A 19,543-nucleotide genomic window follows, 5' to 3' on the forward strand; every position below is an offset into this window, starting at 1 on the left:
CGTGCCAGAGGGTGGTGAGAGGCCACCTCCCATCGTGGGCCAGGACCGAAAATGGCGCCAAAAGTGGAAACCGCCCCCACCAACAGAGACTGTGATGCTAGAGGTGTCTGTCAGCGTGAAAGAACCGCCCCTGGAGCTGACAGTCACCCAGTGGCCCCGGGACCGCCCTCGAAGTGGGAGGAGACGAAAGGAAAGAGCGAAGATGGGTGTCGCTTGGAGCAGTCTGGAGCGAGCGCACCCGGAGGCAGGAAGCCTGGAGAAGAGTAGCAGAGAAGCTCACCCGGAGATGGCGAGAGAGCAGAGCAGCACCGGCCCGCTGGCCAGGAGCCTGCTGGAAGAAGAGCAGAGCAGCACCGACCCGTTGGTCAGGAGCCTGCTGGAAACCACGACCCCACTAGGCCTAGTGGAGGTCCTTGCACAGCTCCCCCGAGACCGGGAGTGTGCACAGACCGCCCTGGAGGGCCTCGCACGGAGGATGGCCCGGGTACAGCGAGAGACATTGGCGGAGTGGAGCCGAGAGATGGCCCAGCAAACCAAGACCCGGAGCACGCCAGCCAAGATGAGGAGACAGACCGCCTCTGAGGATGGCGCGGGAGGACCCAAGGCCGGAGACGGCGCCGAGAAGGGAGCCGAACACATGGAGGCAGGTAAAGGGGACGTCTATACCCCAAATCAGGACACCGCTTGCCTGCCCCAGCTCCCCGTCGCAGAGCCCGAAAGTCCCCCTGCTGTGCCCGAAAACGCCATGTCACCGACGCAGACTAGGCCCCAACCGGAAGCCGCCGCCGCGACCCCTGTGATGTCACACGCACCGACCCCGAGCGTGGCAAAACAGGAAGTAACACCAGCCTGGTCGCAGGGCCTAGAATTCCCGGGCGTCGCATCACCAACAGCGCCCCCTACCTCCGCGGAGCCTCCGGCCTGGCCGCAAGGCCAGGTAGCCCAGGGCGCCGCCGTCCTAACGGTGCCCTTCACCTTCCAGGTGCCCCAGGCCTGGCCGCAAGGCCTGGGCAACCCGGGCGCCACCACCACCGCGCCCGCACCCGTAAAACCAAGGGTGCCGCGTCTGGGAGAGGACTTGTTTGCCCAGCACACGTGGCCGGACGGGCAGCCTTTCATCTGGCCCCAGGAATATTATGGACTGGAGCGCCAGAGGAGGGTTGGGGCCATGTGTGCACCCCTGATTCCGGCTCCGAAGCCCGTGATAAGGATCTCGCCCCCGCTTGAAGAGACCCAATTTGAGTGGGACCCCACCGGAGAAGACCTAATGGGGTTCACTCAGGAAACCAGGGCAGCTGCAGCGGAGCGTGCTGAGTGTTGCCGACAGCAGCTCGAGGAGTTTGCGAGGGAGCGGAGAGAGAGGCGGGTCCGGGAACAACAGGCCCAAATAAGGAGCGCCGAGCAGAAGAGCCGAACCAGGAGGGACCCCCCGTGCAGTGCACAGTCCCCGCACCACCGGGACTGTAATAAAGTTTAACCTGCAGCATGGGTGGGGCTTCATCAGAGACAACAACACCCCCGGCGACGTCTTTGTCACGCGCAGAGATGTGGAGTCCCATCTGCCGGAGGGGCACAGAGGTCGTGACCTTTATATCGGGGACGAGGTCACCTTTACCCGGCACAAGTGTGCCAAAGGACCTTACGCCCTCCATGTGCATCGCCTGACAGAGGAGGAGCTGCGATGTGAGGAGGAAGAGCAAGAGGATCCGGACGGGTCTGAAGCTGAGATCCCCAAAGAAGGAGCAGGAGGAAGACGTTGTAGAGTACAGCGGAGTAGGTGCTGTAAATAGTTACCCGATCGGGGTATAAAGAAACTGTTACTGCAAATATAGTCCCCGTTGGGACCAGCTGAGTGAACTGTTTACCCGTTTACCCTTAATCCCACAGGCTGAGGACTGTGAGCAGCCATTCCCTGTCCCTCCTTACCTGGCCGAGGACTGAGAGCGGCCATATCCCTGTAAATAGTTGCGCGTCCTAAAGCGCCCCCTACCGGTTTTATAGGAAAACCAGTTTTCCAGAGAGACTGTCGCACTTTACCCGGTCACACGTTGCACAGTGACCGGAGGAGGAGCCAGAGGCGACGAGAATGTTTTATATGGAAAAGTTTTATTAATATATAAATATATGATGTTTTATATGTTTTATATGTTTATGAAAAAAAAATGTATGTTTGTGGTGTTGTTTATGTCTTACAGCCCGAGGACGTGCTGTGATTTAACAGGGGGGAATGTAGCACCCTGAGGATTCGGCTGCTACAGGGGTATTGCACCTCAACCCAGAGGTGTGATATTCCACTCCCGGGTAAGGATGGAGTGTGGAACTGAGCTCGGTAGGCTGCATGCACTACATACATCCCATTTCCGAGGAACAGGCCGACGGTACTCCCACTTAGAAATGTGCAGGTACGACCGAGTCTGTTCCTGGCTGGAGTGGGAGGGGGGTGGTACATCCCAAGTAGTGTAGGGGCAGATAGGGGGAGCAGCCTGGGTAAAGATAGGAGCTCATTGGGTGCTGGTCACCTGAGCTCACACATAGAGGGTGTATATAAGGTGGGCACCAACTAAGAACAGGGTCAGTTGCAGAGAGGAAGAGGAGCAGAGCAGCCCAAGAGAGTGAGAGAGGAGAAGAGAGAGAGAGACCCAGAGGGGGAAACAGCAGAAAAGGACTCCAAGAACCCAACTTAAATCCCCGGGTGAAGAGTCGGCATCAGGGTACCGGAACCCAAGCTGGTGGGGGCAAAAACACACCCCAGCCAGAGACCGGAGACCGTGGGCAGCGTTTGCCACGGTCACCCACCACATCCACCACGAAGGCATACCACGTGGAGGGTCAGGGAACCCGAGGCCAAGGGTCTCCCAACAGAAGGCCCGAGGGAGCTGGACCTGGGTGGATCACTAGTGGGGACGGCCAGAGAAAGGACAGAAGGAGAGCTCAGGGTCACGCTCCGGACTTGCTTGGGGGTTGGCTGGATCCAGGACCTGGTGGATGCAGCACGGCTCGGGAGGTCACTTGAAGCTGGAGTGACCGGAACATCAGCAGTGAGTAAATACCCTAAACTGCATAACCCGACTCTGTCTTCATTTAACACCTATGCTGCACCACCACAACCCCCATCCTCTGCACCTGATCACCCTGAGGCTATACCCCACCCGTTGGGGGTTATACCATCAAAAGCTGCACCTACACCATCAGCCTCAGCGGACCCTGCTGCAGCGGCGGCCATAGTGACCGCAATACAACGGGTGGCGTAGTCGACAAAAAGAACTTAGTAACATCAGTAAGGACTGCCACATACAACTGAGTTTGACACCCTGGGCACGGACCGGGTCACAGCCACTCGGAAGACTACAACCCCCATCTGATCCGGCTCCGGGTATTCCCCTAAAGAATATGGCCCAGGGGGCGCGTCAGAAGCACTTCTAAATAATGGGCTGTTTAATAATTTGTGTGATAAGATCTAGACTTTTTCATTGCTTTCTTGTTATATGATGAATCTGGGCTATTTTCACCAGTGCAAAACAACACTTTTAACAAACACACCTCATCTAAAATAACCATCCCATCATTACTCCATGGTATTAGAATAACTATTTGTGAGTATAACTGCCGCCTCCTATCTGTACATCTATAGCTGCTTATAATTGTATATGTGATGATGTCACCGCGACAATGTTCCAGAGCTGATGGAGTCACTATAGTGAAGTCACAATATACCGGACAGTTCTACATGCCGTGTAACGCCTAATTCCGTTGAGGGTTGTTGAAGGCGTTAGAGAGAGAGGATTGTGGTATATTGTGATTGAAAAAATGGCGAACAAAAAGTGTTTCAAGCGAACTATTGTTATGTCTGATTCAGAGAACAGCAGTGATGAGGATTTCCATCAGGTGAGCCGTCACTTCTCTGCATTATTCCTATATATAACTATTCTATGGTCTAATGATTTATGTGACAACTTGTTAGAATGATCAGTATTGCTGTTTATTGGCTCTTTAATAGCTGATAATGAAGAATAATATTTCAGTTTGGATATTGGGTTAATAAGCCGCGACCTCAGATAATGACAAAAGAGTTTATATCCATCTTACTAGCCCGTCACTAACATTATTACTAACAATAAAAGAATAAAATGCCCCCGCACTACCAATCCATTACCTGATGTGCCCTTGTGAAAGCCAGAACTGGCCCCGTGTGTTATTTTCATACCCTTACTGATGATTTATGTGACATTTGGGGTCTTATATTTCTTCTCTTTTTCTAGTCCCATCCCAAAAAAAGATCGAGACTTCCGGACCATCAACCGGAAGATGGATTTAATACTGGTGTAACATCTGGAGATGCAGGTACTGATCTCCTATACAATCTAGTCTCTGCTGATATGTGCCCCAGATATATTGGGCTTATAAGAACAGCTTTGCTGGGAATTGTAGGGTTTGCAGTCTCTATACTTTCTTATTTTTATTTTTTAAAATGTGTTGTGTGTGACTTAAACATGAAAGGCCTATTCTTAGGCAAATCTATCAGTGTTTGATGAATAGGGGCCATCAATCTTCACATCCTGGAAGATCCCTTTAGGTATCACTTATTGTTGTTACCTACAAAACCATTTAATATATTCATTTTTTTTTCACTTCCTCAGATCTCATTACACCTTTACCTTCATGCAGCAATGACATCAACAGGTAGGATGAATCACATCTTCTCCAACGCTCAGCTCAGGTCCCTTTAGGAGACATTTCTATTGAGGACAATCAGTGTCCTTCATCCCGGCTTCATATAAGGTCCTGGTGGTTCCTGGGCTCTGGATTATTTTATCTGATCCATTTATATCAATAATTTCCTCCATAATTTCATTCAGTTTCACTATTAGAATTTTCCCCACTGATTCATATTTCTATTTTTGTTTTCGCAGTTACTTCAATGTCATTGTTGTATCTGATGACGAGGATTATTCTAGTGGGGAGGAGACATCATCTCGCAAAAGTAAGGACTAATTAGCTGTGTTTTCTAGACACAACCTACATTTCTGGTATTGGACACGGTCCATTGATCCATTTTCTGTTCTGTTATATGTTATTCACAGGACTCAGGACTTGTGACATCGAAGCTGCCGATGCCCCTGAGCAGTGCGGATCTCCAGAGATTTTTATTGACAGCGACGGTGACGACTATATAATAACACCATCATCTCCTGTCACTGGTCAGTGTCCAAAACTATGGATTATATCACAATCTATACAGATTATATACATTTCCCCTAAACATAATCTAACAATAGACAGGAGCACATTGACCTGATAGCCAACAAGTGATCACCGCCATAGCACTTTGGAATGAAAAGGGGAATTGGCCATTACTATCTGGTGTCTCCTCACTCCCTTTCAATCAAGGACTGCAGATTTTGTTAATCTCTATAAGAATATTATATAGATGTCCTAATGTAAAAATTACCAAAGATGAAAAGATTTTCACTGATCCATGTTTCCTTCCAGATACAGAATCATCTGGATACCTGGAGGGATACCTGGAGAGATCCACCTCAGAGGAGCAGTAAGTTATATAAAGTTATAAAATATGTTATAAACTAAGAAGTGGTGCCCCCTACTGGTGGACATCCTCAGCCATCAGCTCAGTTCACAATATCTCACATCTCTTTGATTATTTGACACCCCCCAATCCATGTCAGGGTTTAGTTAACCCCCCTCTCCTCCCTGTATAACTTTTGGCACCCAATGAAACCTTCCAGCTCCACTCACATAGCAATGATATTGGGTTCTTGCATTGGCATTTTTGGGAGATTTATTTCAGTGCTGATTCCTCCACCTGCCCGGACTCATAGCTAATTGCTGGTTGCCCTATTGTATATTTGCCCCTGACCTTCTACCCATTGTGGTGGCCTAGTCCTTAAATGGGAAATTTCTTCAAAATTGTAGGGGAAAGGAATGAATAGGTAAATGCTGTTTATGTTCTGAGATATAACCTAAGGCTTCATGTATGATCTTCTTTTCCTTCTAGTCCTATTTGTACTATCCCAGGCTGCTTCATAGAGGAGATGACATCCCCTGAATCTCCATATGTGAAAGACTTCCAGGAGACCAAACATGAGTTGGTGACGCGGCTGTTCAAGCTCTACAACAGCACCGTGTTTGAGAACCAGGTAAAATATTATAATCTCTGGGTTATACATCCTCATCTATATTCTGCTATCTGTAACTCTTCATGTGAACTTCTATGTGATAAATCATCAATAACCTTTACTATTCCTCCATGTAAATTCAGAGTCATAGAGGTGGTGAGGTAGCAGTCACCCCAGCCCTGGTGCCTAAGGGAGTCTTTAGGACCAGTAGTCACAAGTTATACATCCCATATATAGTGTCCTAGAAGAGACTGCATTTTCCGCTGTTTGTCATTGAATTACAGATATAATGTATTTTATTTCTTCATTCCCCATCTTTAGTTTCCTGAGTCCAAAATAGAAATCAAGTGGAGTAAAAGACTGAGGACAACATGTGCTTACTCTGTTAACAAGTTTCAGGATGGGGAACTATACTCCACGATTGAACTGTCTGAGAAAGTGTGTGACTCCGCAGGTAAGTCTGATATCACAATCATACGGCAACAACTTGACATTTTGATAGAAGTAACAGGTTGTTAGGGCCAGACCAAAGTTACAGCAACTTCCATAGCTTCCAAACCAGAGAAACACACACATGCATGGCTGTAAGTTCTTAACTGGATAGGATCATTGAAAAACCCCCAGGGACCCAATTTTCCATCCCCCAGTGGTGAACAGTGGATAAAATACACATAAATAGTGACTGCCAGGGGTGTACCTAGAAATTACTGGGATGATGAATCAGAAGAGTCAGCCTGGATGGTGGAGATCCTTCAGGCCCTATAGTTGGTGAAATCCTGAAAGCTCCAGGGCAAATGTCTCTTCAGCCTTCCCTATAATATGGCCTAGCAGGTTGGCACGTGTGATGTAAAGTATCTTTATACCTTATAATAACTGTATATTTTCTACCTTTAGAGCGCCTTAGAGATGCATTAGCACATGAATTGTGCCATGCCGCCTGTTGGCACTTTGACGGCGTACAGAGCGATTGGCATAATCCACTCTGGGTATGGTACACTAAACAGATCGAATGTGTCCACCCAGAGTTACCACCAGTGACCGTACTTCACGCGTATGACATCAACTACACGTACAAGTACGTGTGTGCAGGGTGTGAACACAGGTAAGGAGATATTTTACTTTTATACAATTATAAAGAAACTACATGAATACAACTAATATAATGATATCAGGAGATCACTGAAGACTGAAATCTAATTTTCCATGAATAATCCACTCCCTTCCTCTAAGAACTGATATTTCTGCTCTATCTTGTCTGCTAATCCCTGTTTTTTCTGTCTCCTTAGAGTCGGCCGTTTCACTAAGATCAGTGAAGAGAAAGCATTTTGCCGAAAATGTGGAGGCGGTCTTCTCATTCAAAACACCACCTAAAATGAGGACCGTCCATCTCCTTGAGGTCTTACTCCATGCACACCTCAAGGAGACCCATAGTCCAAATATTACACCTGAATTTGGAAAAATCCACCAAAACCTGCAGAAATGTAATCCGGGCTGTACTATCAAACAAAAGCGATTTATTGCTTCCATTATCAAATGTAAGTATATATGTTCTTTAAATTGTATAGTAACAGAATACAGAACATTTATACAATAGTCAGTGTCCAGTACATGTCAAGAAACACATATCCTACAGAAACAATGTTTTATAAACTCACAGCATTAGAAAGGAGATAGCAGAATAAAATTACAGTGTTAGACTCTTACCAGGTGAGGTGGATCCTCCAAGCCCAAGGTCCAGGTGGGCACACGGGCATCGGTGAAGCAGATAGGTTGGGCATGCGGGACACAGACAGCAGAGGGACCCGAAACCGCAGATAGACAAGAGATGTCCAGACAACCGCAAACAGGCAGTAGGAATACTGGAAACCGCAGGCAAGCGGGTTGCTGAAAACCGCCGTCAGACTGATAACACAACACAATACATAACCTTAAAGTTATAATGTACTTACTATATAAAATAAGTGTATTACTATATTAACAAGTCATTCCTATTATCCATATTTACAGAACACCATCATGGATGCTCCTCTGGTAAAGATTTGGCTCAGAAGCCTTCATGCAGTTCCAGAGGCTATAGATATAGGGGAAATGTGCCTTTTCCAGACTGGGAATATTCCTAAGACATATGTGAATGTCTTTATCTCCTGTCTCTGCTCCAGAACTCGGGCACGGCTTCCTATTCCTCGGACCAGCTCCATCTATGCTAGCCTGCGCCGTATTACAACAAGGTACCTGATGAGGAACCCACCTCAGCTAATACTAGTGATGTTCATGTATATTACATTGCTGTTCTTGTTTAACTTTGCTCCTTCTGAAAGATACCAAACTGCATATCCAGCTCTGTAATTTCTCTGAATAACTGTATCATTGCTGGAAGATACCACATTGCATTATACATCTCAGCTTTTGCTGTGTGTAACCGCATCTCTGCAAGCAAGTTACCAGACTTCTTATAAATCTACTATTCCCATGTGTCCCCACAAATCACTCTGCTTCCTGCTTTTCTTGTCTGTCTGCTGTCCTGCATATCCTGCTGTATTGGTCCTCACTGACCCACATGCCATCCAGCAAGACCCAATCTGCTGCACCATTGCCTCTTATCTGTGCTGCTCTCTCTGGCCTACGACTTAAAGACTCCACCTCACCATGTGAGCCCCTAAAACAAAACCTAAGTCATGGATTCTAAAAGAGTGGTGTCATCAAGACTGTTGCCACTGGATATGAAGGACTTATTTGAACTGGTTACACAACCTGCTGTGAGCCAATAGTGGGTCATGTATATTACCTCTCAGCTCATGGATGCACTGCCTTACACTGCAGCTGTTACACAACGGGTTCCTCGAGGTCTGCCACTGTCTTCATCTTGTCTGGAACATTCTTCTTGGGGAACTTCTCCAGATCTGCCTACTCCTGCTCGCTTTGATGGAGATCCTAAGGCCTGCTGGGACTTTGTTAACTAATGCACCGTACATTTTGAACTTTGTATCCAACAATTATTTTTTTTACCGGTTGAGTAATGGCCATAACCATCTACTGAATATTCACTCACTTTAAGGGCAGGATCTTGACTACAGATTCTGTTCATCTCTATAAGAATATCATGAAGTGGCCAATGAAAAACAAAACATTTTCACTTCTCCATATTTCTATATAGGCACAGAATGATCTGAATTCCTGCAAAGAGCCACTTCAGAGGAACAGTAAATTATATAATGTTGTACATTTTTTAACAAAATGTTTCATAATTAGGGTCAGGACCTGAGCTATGAAATTTCATGGTACGCACCCTCAGCCATTAGCCTAATTCATACTGCACATGTCCTGCACCCTCACATGTTCTGTGCGTTCTGAGACATTATCCCAGGCTTACTATATGATCTTCCATTCTTTGCAGAACTTGTGTAACATCCACGGCTGCTTCCTAAAGATATTACATCTCCTTACATGATGGATTCCCAGGTGCCAAAACATGAGCTGGTAAGTGGTAATGACTCGCCCCCTGGGCCGTGAGCCCCTCTGTTCCTCTCTCTCTTCCTTTCTTGTTCCTTCTCCTCCTGTTCCCACTTCTCCTCCTTCCTCGGCCTCTTCTCTAGGCCCACTTCTCCTTCTCCTCTCAGGCTCCGGCCTCTTCTCTAGGCCTGCCTCTGGAGCAGCACTTAGCCTGAGCTGCTGCTCCCTGTCAGCTCTCCTCTCAACTTCTCCTTACAGACTGAACCCAGATCTAAGATGGCTCCTCCCTTTTATACTTCCCTCTAGCCATGAGCCCAGGTGACCAGCAACCAATGTGCTCCTACCTACACTCAGGAACCAACCCCTATCTGCCCCTACAGCACTGGGTGTTCCACCCCCCTCCCCACTCCAGTCAGGGACATAGTCGGTCGTGCCTGCACTTCTGTCTAGTGGGAGCACCGTTGAGCTGTCCCTCGGAAATAGGGTGTGTGTGCTGTATGCAGCTAACTGAGCCCTGGCCCATACTCCATCCTTACATGGGAGTGGAATATCACACCTCTGGCAGAGGTGCAATACCCCTGTAGCGGCCGAACCCTCGAGGCGCTACATTCCCCCCCGGTAAACCACAGCACATCCTCGGGCTGGAAAAGAGCAAAAACAGTTGAATGCAGGACATGCAAACTTTTTCAATAACTTTTTACATTTAGAAACGGACGACATTGTTCAATTCCCTTTATGGGACACACTTTTGTTTTCACTAGACATTATGAAAACACTTTCAATACTTCCGGAACTCTTTTGTATAAAACATCTCGTAAAACATTTGCATTATCACCTAGCAGCATATAAAAGTTTCTCATGTAAAACATTTTTAGGCAAGACACATTCTTGTATTCTTGGATCATGGCCGCGGTGCAACTTGCGACCAGGTGTTCTTCCCTCATAAAGGTGCAACAATTTATCTTGAGGTAGACTTTGCAGCCTTTTTTATAAAACCAGTAGGGGGCGCTTTAGGAAGCGCAACTATATACAAGGGATTGGCAGTTCCCAGTCCTCGGCCGGTTGAAAAGGGGGAATGGCTGCTCACAGTCCTCAGCCTGGTAAAGGGAAGAGGGATGGCTGCGCTCAGTCCTCAGCCAGTTTACATAGGGGTTAGGGCAACAGTCAAACAGTCCTATATCCGTCCCAATGGGGACCACACTTCAATCTGAAACAGTCCCAAACAGTTCCTTTGTACCCTGACGGGTAACTATTTACACTGGTATGCTACTGTTCACTGGTAGCGGTACCCTCCAGCCGCTCCTTGCTCCTCATAATCTTCAGGCCCGTCCGGGCCCTCTTGGTACTCAGAGTCCGAGTAGTGCTGTTCCTCCACCTCTACTACTCTGTGGACGTGGAGGGCGTACCATCCCTTCACGCTTTGGTGTCGGGTGTAAGACACCACATCCCCTGGAAATAGATCCCGCCCTCGATGACCTTCCGGCAGGTGGCTCTCCACATCCCTCCTCGTCACGAACACGTCGCTGATGGTCTCAGGGTCTCGGATGAAACCCCAGCCGCGCTCCATCTGGAACTTCACAACAGTCCCGGTGACTCGGGGACTGCGGGCAGCTCGGGGATCTCGCCGGGCCTTCATTTTCTGCTCCACACTTTGGACCTGCAGCTCCTACTGTTTCATGCGCCGCTCTCGCTGCTCCCTCTCGAACATCTCCAGCTGTTGGCGGCAGTACTCCCATCGACGGGCGGCGTCCGGGGGCGCTAGGCCTTGCGACCGGGCCTGCGATTGTGGTCTGCTGATCACGCCCGGGGTCAGAGGGCACGGCGTGGGGCGGGCCTCGCTGGCGGTGTCGATGGCCTGGGAACCGGTTGGTAGCGGTGGAGGCACGGTGTCGACGGCTGGTTCAGGTACGTTGGGCTCCGCAACAGGGTGCAGGGGCAGGTCGGCGGCCCCAGGGTTCAGGGTAGGGGCGTCTCCGTTACCTGCCTCTGCTGTCGCGGCCTCCTCCGCGGCGTCGTCCTCGGCCTCCGCTCTGCTTTCACTGCCCTCGGCGGCTGGTGTGCCGCTGGATGTCGACGGCGCCTCCTGCTGCAGGATCACGGCCCGCCGGCCATTTCTTCTTTCCACCCGGCAATCACGTCCCGCTGCGCCCAGACCATCCTCCGGTCCAGCTCCTCCAGCGCAGCCCGCACATACTCGGGGTCTTCCTTGGGGAGGTGTGTTAGCAGCTCCGTGAAGCTGCATGGGGATTCGGCCTGCAGCAGGCCACGCGCCAGGGCGCTGGAGCTGGTTCCTGTCTCTATCTTCGGGTGCGGCCTGGCCAGACTGATCCAGACCGCGCCCTGCCCCACAGTTTTCTTCTCTTTCCGCCCCCATGAGGGGTGGTCCTGGGGCATTCTGCTGACAATCACTCTCAGGGGCAGCCCCCCCACGTTGACGGACATCTCCACAGCCGCACTCATGGCTGTTGGGGGTGGGCTCCTTCTTTGGCGCCATTCTGGGACCTGGCCCACGATGGGAGGTGGCTTCCTGTTGTCTTTTGGCGCGCACATTATGGCGCTCGTTCTTCTGGGGCGGGCGCCATCTTTGGTACAATAAAACAGTCTCTTTTCAGGCGCGCAATACCCGCTTGTGGCGGGTGGGTAACGATCCTGCCGACTACGCAAAAGCTGACTCGCCCCCTGGGCCGTGGGGCACGCGGAACCGGGCAATAGGGAGACGCTGGGAGTAGTAGTGGCGGCCCGGTCCCGCGGCTCAGGGTGGTCAGACCAATGGTAGTCTGCTGTTGTACTTTAGATAATGTCCGACTACGCCACCCGTGGATTGCGGTTATTAGGAACCGCCGCTGCAAGGCAGTCCGCTGGGGCTGATGATGTATGCAGCTGGGATGGTGTGACTCCCCACGGGAAGAGTGCGGCCCCAGGGCAGTGTAGTGGATGGTGGGAGTGATGGTGGTGAGAGTCCCAGTACCGGTAGTGCCGGAGGAGCGAAAAAGCACACAGACAACGTACTGCAGTCCAGGGTCTTTACTCACGGTTAATATCCAAGTCACTTCAGCTGGCAATGACTGCCCGAGCCGTGCTGCGTCCACCAGGTGTGGGGCTCGGTCAACTCCCAGGCAGTTCAGGAATATGGCACAGGACCCCCTTCTTTGCTTTCTCTGGCCTGCCTCACCAGTGACCCACTTTTGTCCAGCTGCCGCGGACCTGCGCAGGTAAACGTGGGCCCCGTTCCCCGCTGTCCTTTATGGTGCCTTCCTAGCAGGTTTGATGAGGTGTCGCACCAATAAATGATCACGACCTCCGGTCTTTGGCTGAGGGTAGTTTCTCCTCCACCAACTTGAGATCCGGTACCCTTAATCTGCCTGACCCTTCACCCTGTATTCTCGTGGATTCTTAGGGTCCCTTCCACCTTCTTGTTCCTGAGCCCCTCTGTTCCTCTCTCTCTTCCTTTCTTGTTCCTTCTCCTCCTGTTCCCACTTCTCCTCCTTCCTCGGCCTCTTCTCTAGGCCCACTTCTCCTTCTCCTCTCAGGCTCCGGCCTCTTCTCTAGGCCTGCCTCTGGAGCAGCACTCAGCCTGAGCTGCTGCTCCCTGTCAGCTCTCCTCTCAACTTCTCCTTACAGACTGAACCCAGATCTAAGATGGCTCCTCCCTTTTATACTTCCCTCTAGCCATGAGCCCAGGTGACCAGCAACCAATGGGCTCCTACCTACGCTCAGGAACCAACCCCTATCTGCCCCTACAGCACTGGGTGTTCCACCCCCCTCCCCACTCCAGTCAGGGACATAGTCGGTCGTGCCTGCACTTCTGTCTAGTGGGAGCACCGTTGAGCTGTCCCTCGGAAATAGGGTGTGTGTGCTGTATGCAGCTAACTGAGCCCTGGCCCATACTCCATCCTTACCTGGGAGTGGAATACCACACCTCTGGCAGAGGTGCAATACCCCTGTAGCGGCCGAACCCTCGGGGCGCTACAGTAACACAACTGTTCAAGATGTGCAACCGAACAGTGTTTGATAAGAAAATAAAATATTGTGATCCCCCGGGTTGTACATCCTCATTTATATTCTGCCATCTATAACGCTTCATGTAAACTTTTAAATAAAAAAATCATCAATAACCTCTACTATTTCTCTATGTAAATGCATACTTATAGAGATGCGGAGGTAGCAGTCACCCCCGGCCCTGGTGCCTAAGGGAGTCTTTAGGACCAGTAGTCACAAGTTATACCTCCTTTTTGTAGTGTCCTAGAAGGAACTGCTTTTTCTGCTGTTTGATGAAACAACAGATTTAATAGATTTTGATTCTTAATTTTTAATCTTTAGGTTCATGCTTCCATACAAATAATGTGGAGTAAAAGTTCGAGTTCAAGATGTGCCCATTTTACCCATATCTGTCAGGATCAGGGTCGATTGAGTGGTCTGAAAAAGTGTGTGACTCCACAGGTAAGTTTCACGTGACAATCATTTGTAAAAATATCACATTTTGATAAAAATAACAGGTTGTTAGGGCCGGATTGAAGTTACTGCCACTTTTATAGCTTCCAAAGGAGAGAAACACACACATGCATGGCTATATGTTGTTAACCAGATAGGATCATTGAAAATCCTTCAGGGACCCTTTATTCTCTGTTCCAGAGATGAACAGTGGATACAATACATATAATAAGTTACTGCCAGGGGTGTAGCTAGAAATTGCTGGGTCAATAAATCAGGAGAGTCAACCTGGGTGATGGAGTTACTTTACGTCCTATAGTTGGGGAAATCTCCAAAGCTCCAGGGCAAAAGTCTCTTGAGCCTTCCCTATAATATGGCCTAGCAGGTTGGCACTTATGATGTAAAGTATCTTTACAACTAATATTAATTGCATATTTTCTACCTTTAAAGCGCCTTAGAGACGCATTAGTACAAGAAATCGCCTGCTGGCGTATTGACGGAGTACAAACTGAAGGACATGGTCCATTGTGGATGTCCTGCACTCAAAAGGTCGCCCGTATTCACACTGGGCTTCCACCATTGAGCATGTATCACACAATTGACGAAAACTACATGTACAACTACGTGTGTGAAAACAGGTAAGAAGATATTTTATTTTCATATAATTAGAAAATATATTCATGCAATTTATATTCTGATACCAAGAGATCAGTGAAGACAAGGATGTAATATTCCACTAATAATCCATGCCCTTCCTCAAATAACGCATATTCCTGCCCTTTTCTTTCTACTAATGTCTATTCCTTCTGTCTACATAGATTGAGGCTTTTCACAAGTATTGATGATGAGAGAGCATATTGCCGAAAATGTAGAGGCAGACGGCTCATACCGAACACCACCCAAGAAGAGGACCATCTATCTCAGGGGTCTCAAACACGCGGCCCGCGGGCCGCATGCGGCCCCTGAGGCTGCTTTATGCGGCCCGCAGGCACAGACCCCTTGACGATCCCGACCTGGTCCAGGAGGAGCCGCCGACAGCAGCGCTGCATTGCCGCACACAGAGACTGTCTCCCAGCACAGCATTTCCAATGACAGCCGCTGGCCAATCAGAGGCCAGCAGCTGATATCTGCGTGTCGGCGCAGCGAGTATGACGTCATTGCCATACGCAGATGTCAGCTGCTGGCCTCTGATTGGCCGGCGGCTGGCACTGGAAATGCTGTGCTGGGAGACAGTCTCTGTGTGCGGCAATGCAGCGCTGCTGTCGGTGGCTCCTCCTGGACCAGGTCGGGATCGTCAAGGGGTCGGACTCTGTGGTGCCTGCGGGCCACATCTGCAGGAAGGCCGCCGAGGGAACGGAGGACAGGTGAGAATCATCTTTTTTTTTTTTATGTGTGTGAAGAACAGCACAGGGGGCACATAGCCACAAGAGGGGACCTGGATGGGGCACATAGCCACAAGAGGGGACCTGGATGGGGCACATAGCCACAGGATGGGGACCTGGATGGGGCACATAGCCACAAGATGGGGACCTGGATGGGGCACATAGCCACAAGATGGGGACCTGGATGGGGCACATAGCCACAAGAGGGGACCTGGATGGGTCACATAGCCTCAGGATGGGGACCTGGATGGAGCACATAGCCACAGGATGGGGACCTGGATGGGGCACATAGCCACAGGATGGGGACCTGGTTGGGGCACATTAGTACAAGGTGGGGACATTACTACAAGATGTTTGCCATTATTACTATATGATGCTAATGGTATGACAATTTTACTGTATGTGGCCAATTGGAGGAAAGAAAATTGTAAAAATCAAAAAAATAAAAATAAAGCATGAAAAAATATTGGGCACTAAAAATGCTGTTTAATATGTAAACTAAAGTAAACACAAAAAAGTACACGTTTATTATCGCCACATCCATAACGACCCAAGCTATAAAAAAATAAACACGGGAAAAATGTTCAAAAGGTGTATACAAAAAAAAAATGGTATCACTAAAAATGTCACATTGAACAAAAAATGCGGCCCCCCAAATTCAAATTTTTTCCATTTGTGGCCCATATACCCAGCCGAGTTTGAGACCCCTGATCTATCTCATAGTCATAATGCTCTATCCACACAGACGCAAGGATAGAACTGCAGTCCAGATATATCAGAGATTAGACCAGAATCTGGAATAATCCAACAAAACCTGCAGGAACTCAGTCCTAGCTGTACTAATAAATGGATGTGATCTATTGTTTCCATTACCAAATGTAAGTTTATATGTCTTTATGGTAAAGTTGTATAGTAACAGTATACACAGCATTTATACAATAGTCAGTGTCCAGTACATGTCAGGAAACACATATCCTATAGAAACATTGTCTTATCTACTCACAGCATCAGACTGAATGTCAGATTAAGAAAATAGCCAGTGTTAAAAAAAATAACAAGTGAGCAAAAGAAATATCAGTTTTTCTTATCTTTCACTGTAATAACTGTAATGACAAGGGAGTGCAAACATGATCATATCCATACAATTATAATGTCCTTACTATATAAAATGAGTTTATTATTGTTTTAACAAGTCATTCCTATTATCCACATTCACAGAATACGACCAAGGATGCTTCTTGCAAAACTAAGAATCCTGCTCATGGCCTGCATGCTTTCCGAAGGCTATGTACATGGTGGACAACGTGACTTCTCCAAGCGGAGATTATGCCTACAACTCCTGTAATTGTATATCGTAATGGAGAGTTGTTGTCTGCAAGAGTCCTCATAAAGCCGGGAAGAGCAACTAATGATACCAACCCTTGGCCTACTGCAGTAGAGGAGGAAGAATGTGCTGAGAATAAAAATTTCATAAAATGAAAAATAAAATAAAAAAATACAGAAAACCAAAGAAGGTTAATCTCAGCTATATCCTATACCTAAAACCTTCTATATGATGTAAAAAATATATTCTCCTTCCTCATCCCAACCCCTAATATAAACAAAATAGATATGTGACACCCCAGGGGTCTGGTTGCCACAGTAATAGAGATATTATGTCTGAGAGCAAGTGGGAGGTTTCTCTGGTCAGGATCCCTAGCATGCAACACGGCCCACCCAGACCTGGGAGGGGAGGAATCTTCCCTTATAAACTGGGTCTGGGGCGGGATTAGGTTAGACAGAGACAGAGCCTGCAGAACAAGCAGAGGAGTCAGAGTGAAGCTGCAGACAGAGTCAGAGTCTGGAGAGGGAAAGTGAGATCAGGAGCTCTGGAGGAGCAGTAGCTGAAGTCCAGGGGCTGGAGCTGAGCAGAGCTCGCCCTGGACGAAGACACTAAAACCGGACACAGGAGTCCGAGGCTGTGGGGACTGATATACACCCAGCAGCAGAAACCAGCCGGCAGGGGATTCCAGGTCCTCTGGCCATAGAAGCCCGGAGGCTCAGTCACAAAGAAGGGACCAGCGCCGCCATCCAGGAGCGGAGGCTAACAGAAGGCCCCAAGTCACCAGCCATACGGGTGAGCACCACACGGTATACTCAGGGACGTGGGCTACTTGTAACCGCTGACAGCAAGGTAGCCAGGAAGAGTGCAGATAAACGGGGAGGCCTACAACTCCACCTGGCCAGGGGAACTCCTGCTTGCTCGCAGACTGACCAGGCCCCTTATACTAGCCAGTACTCCCGGGAGGGTCTGCCTTGTACCATCAGTAAAGACCCTGAACTGCACCTCACGTCTCTGTGATTTCTTGCCGCTCCTGCACCATTAGCACTGGGACCCTCACACCATCACTCCCATCATCTTCCACATTAGCTGCCCTGAGGCAATACTCCTCCCGTGGGGAGTTAGCCCAAACTCGGCTGCGCAACCAACATCAGCCTCAGCGGTCGGCAGCGCAGCGGCGGTCCCCACTGACCGCAATCCATGGGTGGCGTAGTCGGACACTTATTACAACATTTAGACTGCCACTGGTTTGACCACCCTGGGCACGGACCGGGTCACCGCCATACGGAGACTACAACCCCCAGCATTCTACAACAGGCCCGGTTCCGGGTTCCCCTGCACAACACAGGCCCAGGGGGCGCGTCAACTTTGGCGTAGTCGGCAGGATTTCGTGCCCGCAACCACCGGGTACTGCGTGCCTGAAAAAGAGACTTTTATACTTACCTGTGGTGAAATTTCCCGCCGTCCGGAGTCGTTTCCCGCCATCCGGAGCCGATTCCCGCCATCAGACGCCATCTTGGACCGTTTCCCGCCGTCTTCTGCCTTCTTCCCGCCATCCGCAGCTGCTTCCCGCCTTCGGACGCCATCTTCGGGACGCCGCACGGGAAGAAGAGGGGCGTGGACGCCGAAAGCGCGCAAGATCCGAAGCTCCGCCCCACGCTCTGATGCTGTGCAAGGTCCTGGAAGGGAGGAAGAGCGACGCTGACGTCATCGGAGCACGACGCCAGGTCCTCAACCCCGACGATCGACTGCAGAGCCGGGGCCTACGGAAGAAGAGCATCGCAAGGTAGGCCACGGTCCACTAGGGAGGAGGAGGATGCCGGATACCGAGGGGAGCTCCACTGCCACAGCCACCGCCAGCGCAACTGCTGCAGCAGTCATGCCATTCACCATGCCCTATATCCCGGGGGCAACCTGGCTACCTCAGTACTCAGGGGAGTCACATACTCTAAATGACTTTAGAGAAAGACTGGATAGCCTCTTCCAGGTGTACCCCCTCACAGAAGAGCAAAAAGTGAGCATTCTGGTGGCCCAATTAATCGGGGCAGCCCAAAGGGAGGTAAAGTCCTGGCCACCTGGGAGGAAGAGGACTGTCAGAGAAATACTAGCCCTGCTGAAAGACACATTTGATACCCGCACCTCAGCCGAAATAAAGCTCAGATTTTACGGGTATAAACAACGGGCACATGAGAGTATAAGAGACTATGCGCTAAACCTACAAGAGGCCCTGAGAGCCATTAAGCAGGCAGACCCTGACAGCGTGGGAAATGAAGATAAGCTGTTGACTGAACAATTTATTGAGGGTCTACTGTGCAATGCCCACTGAACCCAGTTGCGGGCAATGGCCTTTACAGGACCCTGACCTGGACTTTGCACAGTTCAAGGACAGAGCCATCCGGGTGCTTCGAGAATCGGCACCAGGTAGCTCTGTGACCCACTGGCGCCCTGCTATCACTTACCACCAGGAGACGGCGCCCTTGTCTGCAGGGCCTGTGGGAGCTGATGCGCAGGCTTTAAACAGTGACCCGGCTCCAGACCTGCACCATCAGGTCCAAGAGCTGACTAAGAGCGTTGCCACGCTAACCAGAACTGTGCAGTCTTTACAGGTCTCTTCTCCAGGAAAGATCCAGCTGGCATCCGGACCGGAGGACGTCCCGTGGCACCGACTGAGGAGAACCCCACCGGCTAGAGGAAGACCCAGCGACAGATACAACGAGGACGGACGACCCATCTGCCGCCGCTGCAATCAACCCGGACATGTGGCAAGGTACTGTCATTTAAACGGGCACAACCTGGGGTAGAGGGCCAACCCCCAGGCATAAGAC

Source organism: Phyllobates terribilis, unplaced genomic scaffold (genome assembly GCF_046119375.1).
Source record: "Phyllobates terribilis strain yellow unplaced genomic scaffold, ASM4611937v1 Scaffold_3__8_contigs__length_932513732, whole genome shotgun sequence".
NCBI lineage: Eukaryota > Metazoa > Chordata > Amphibia > Anura > Dendrobatidae > Phyllobates > Phyllobates terribilis.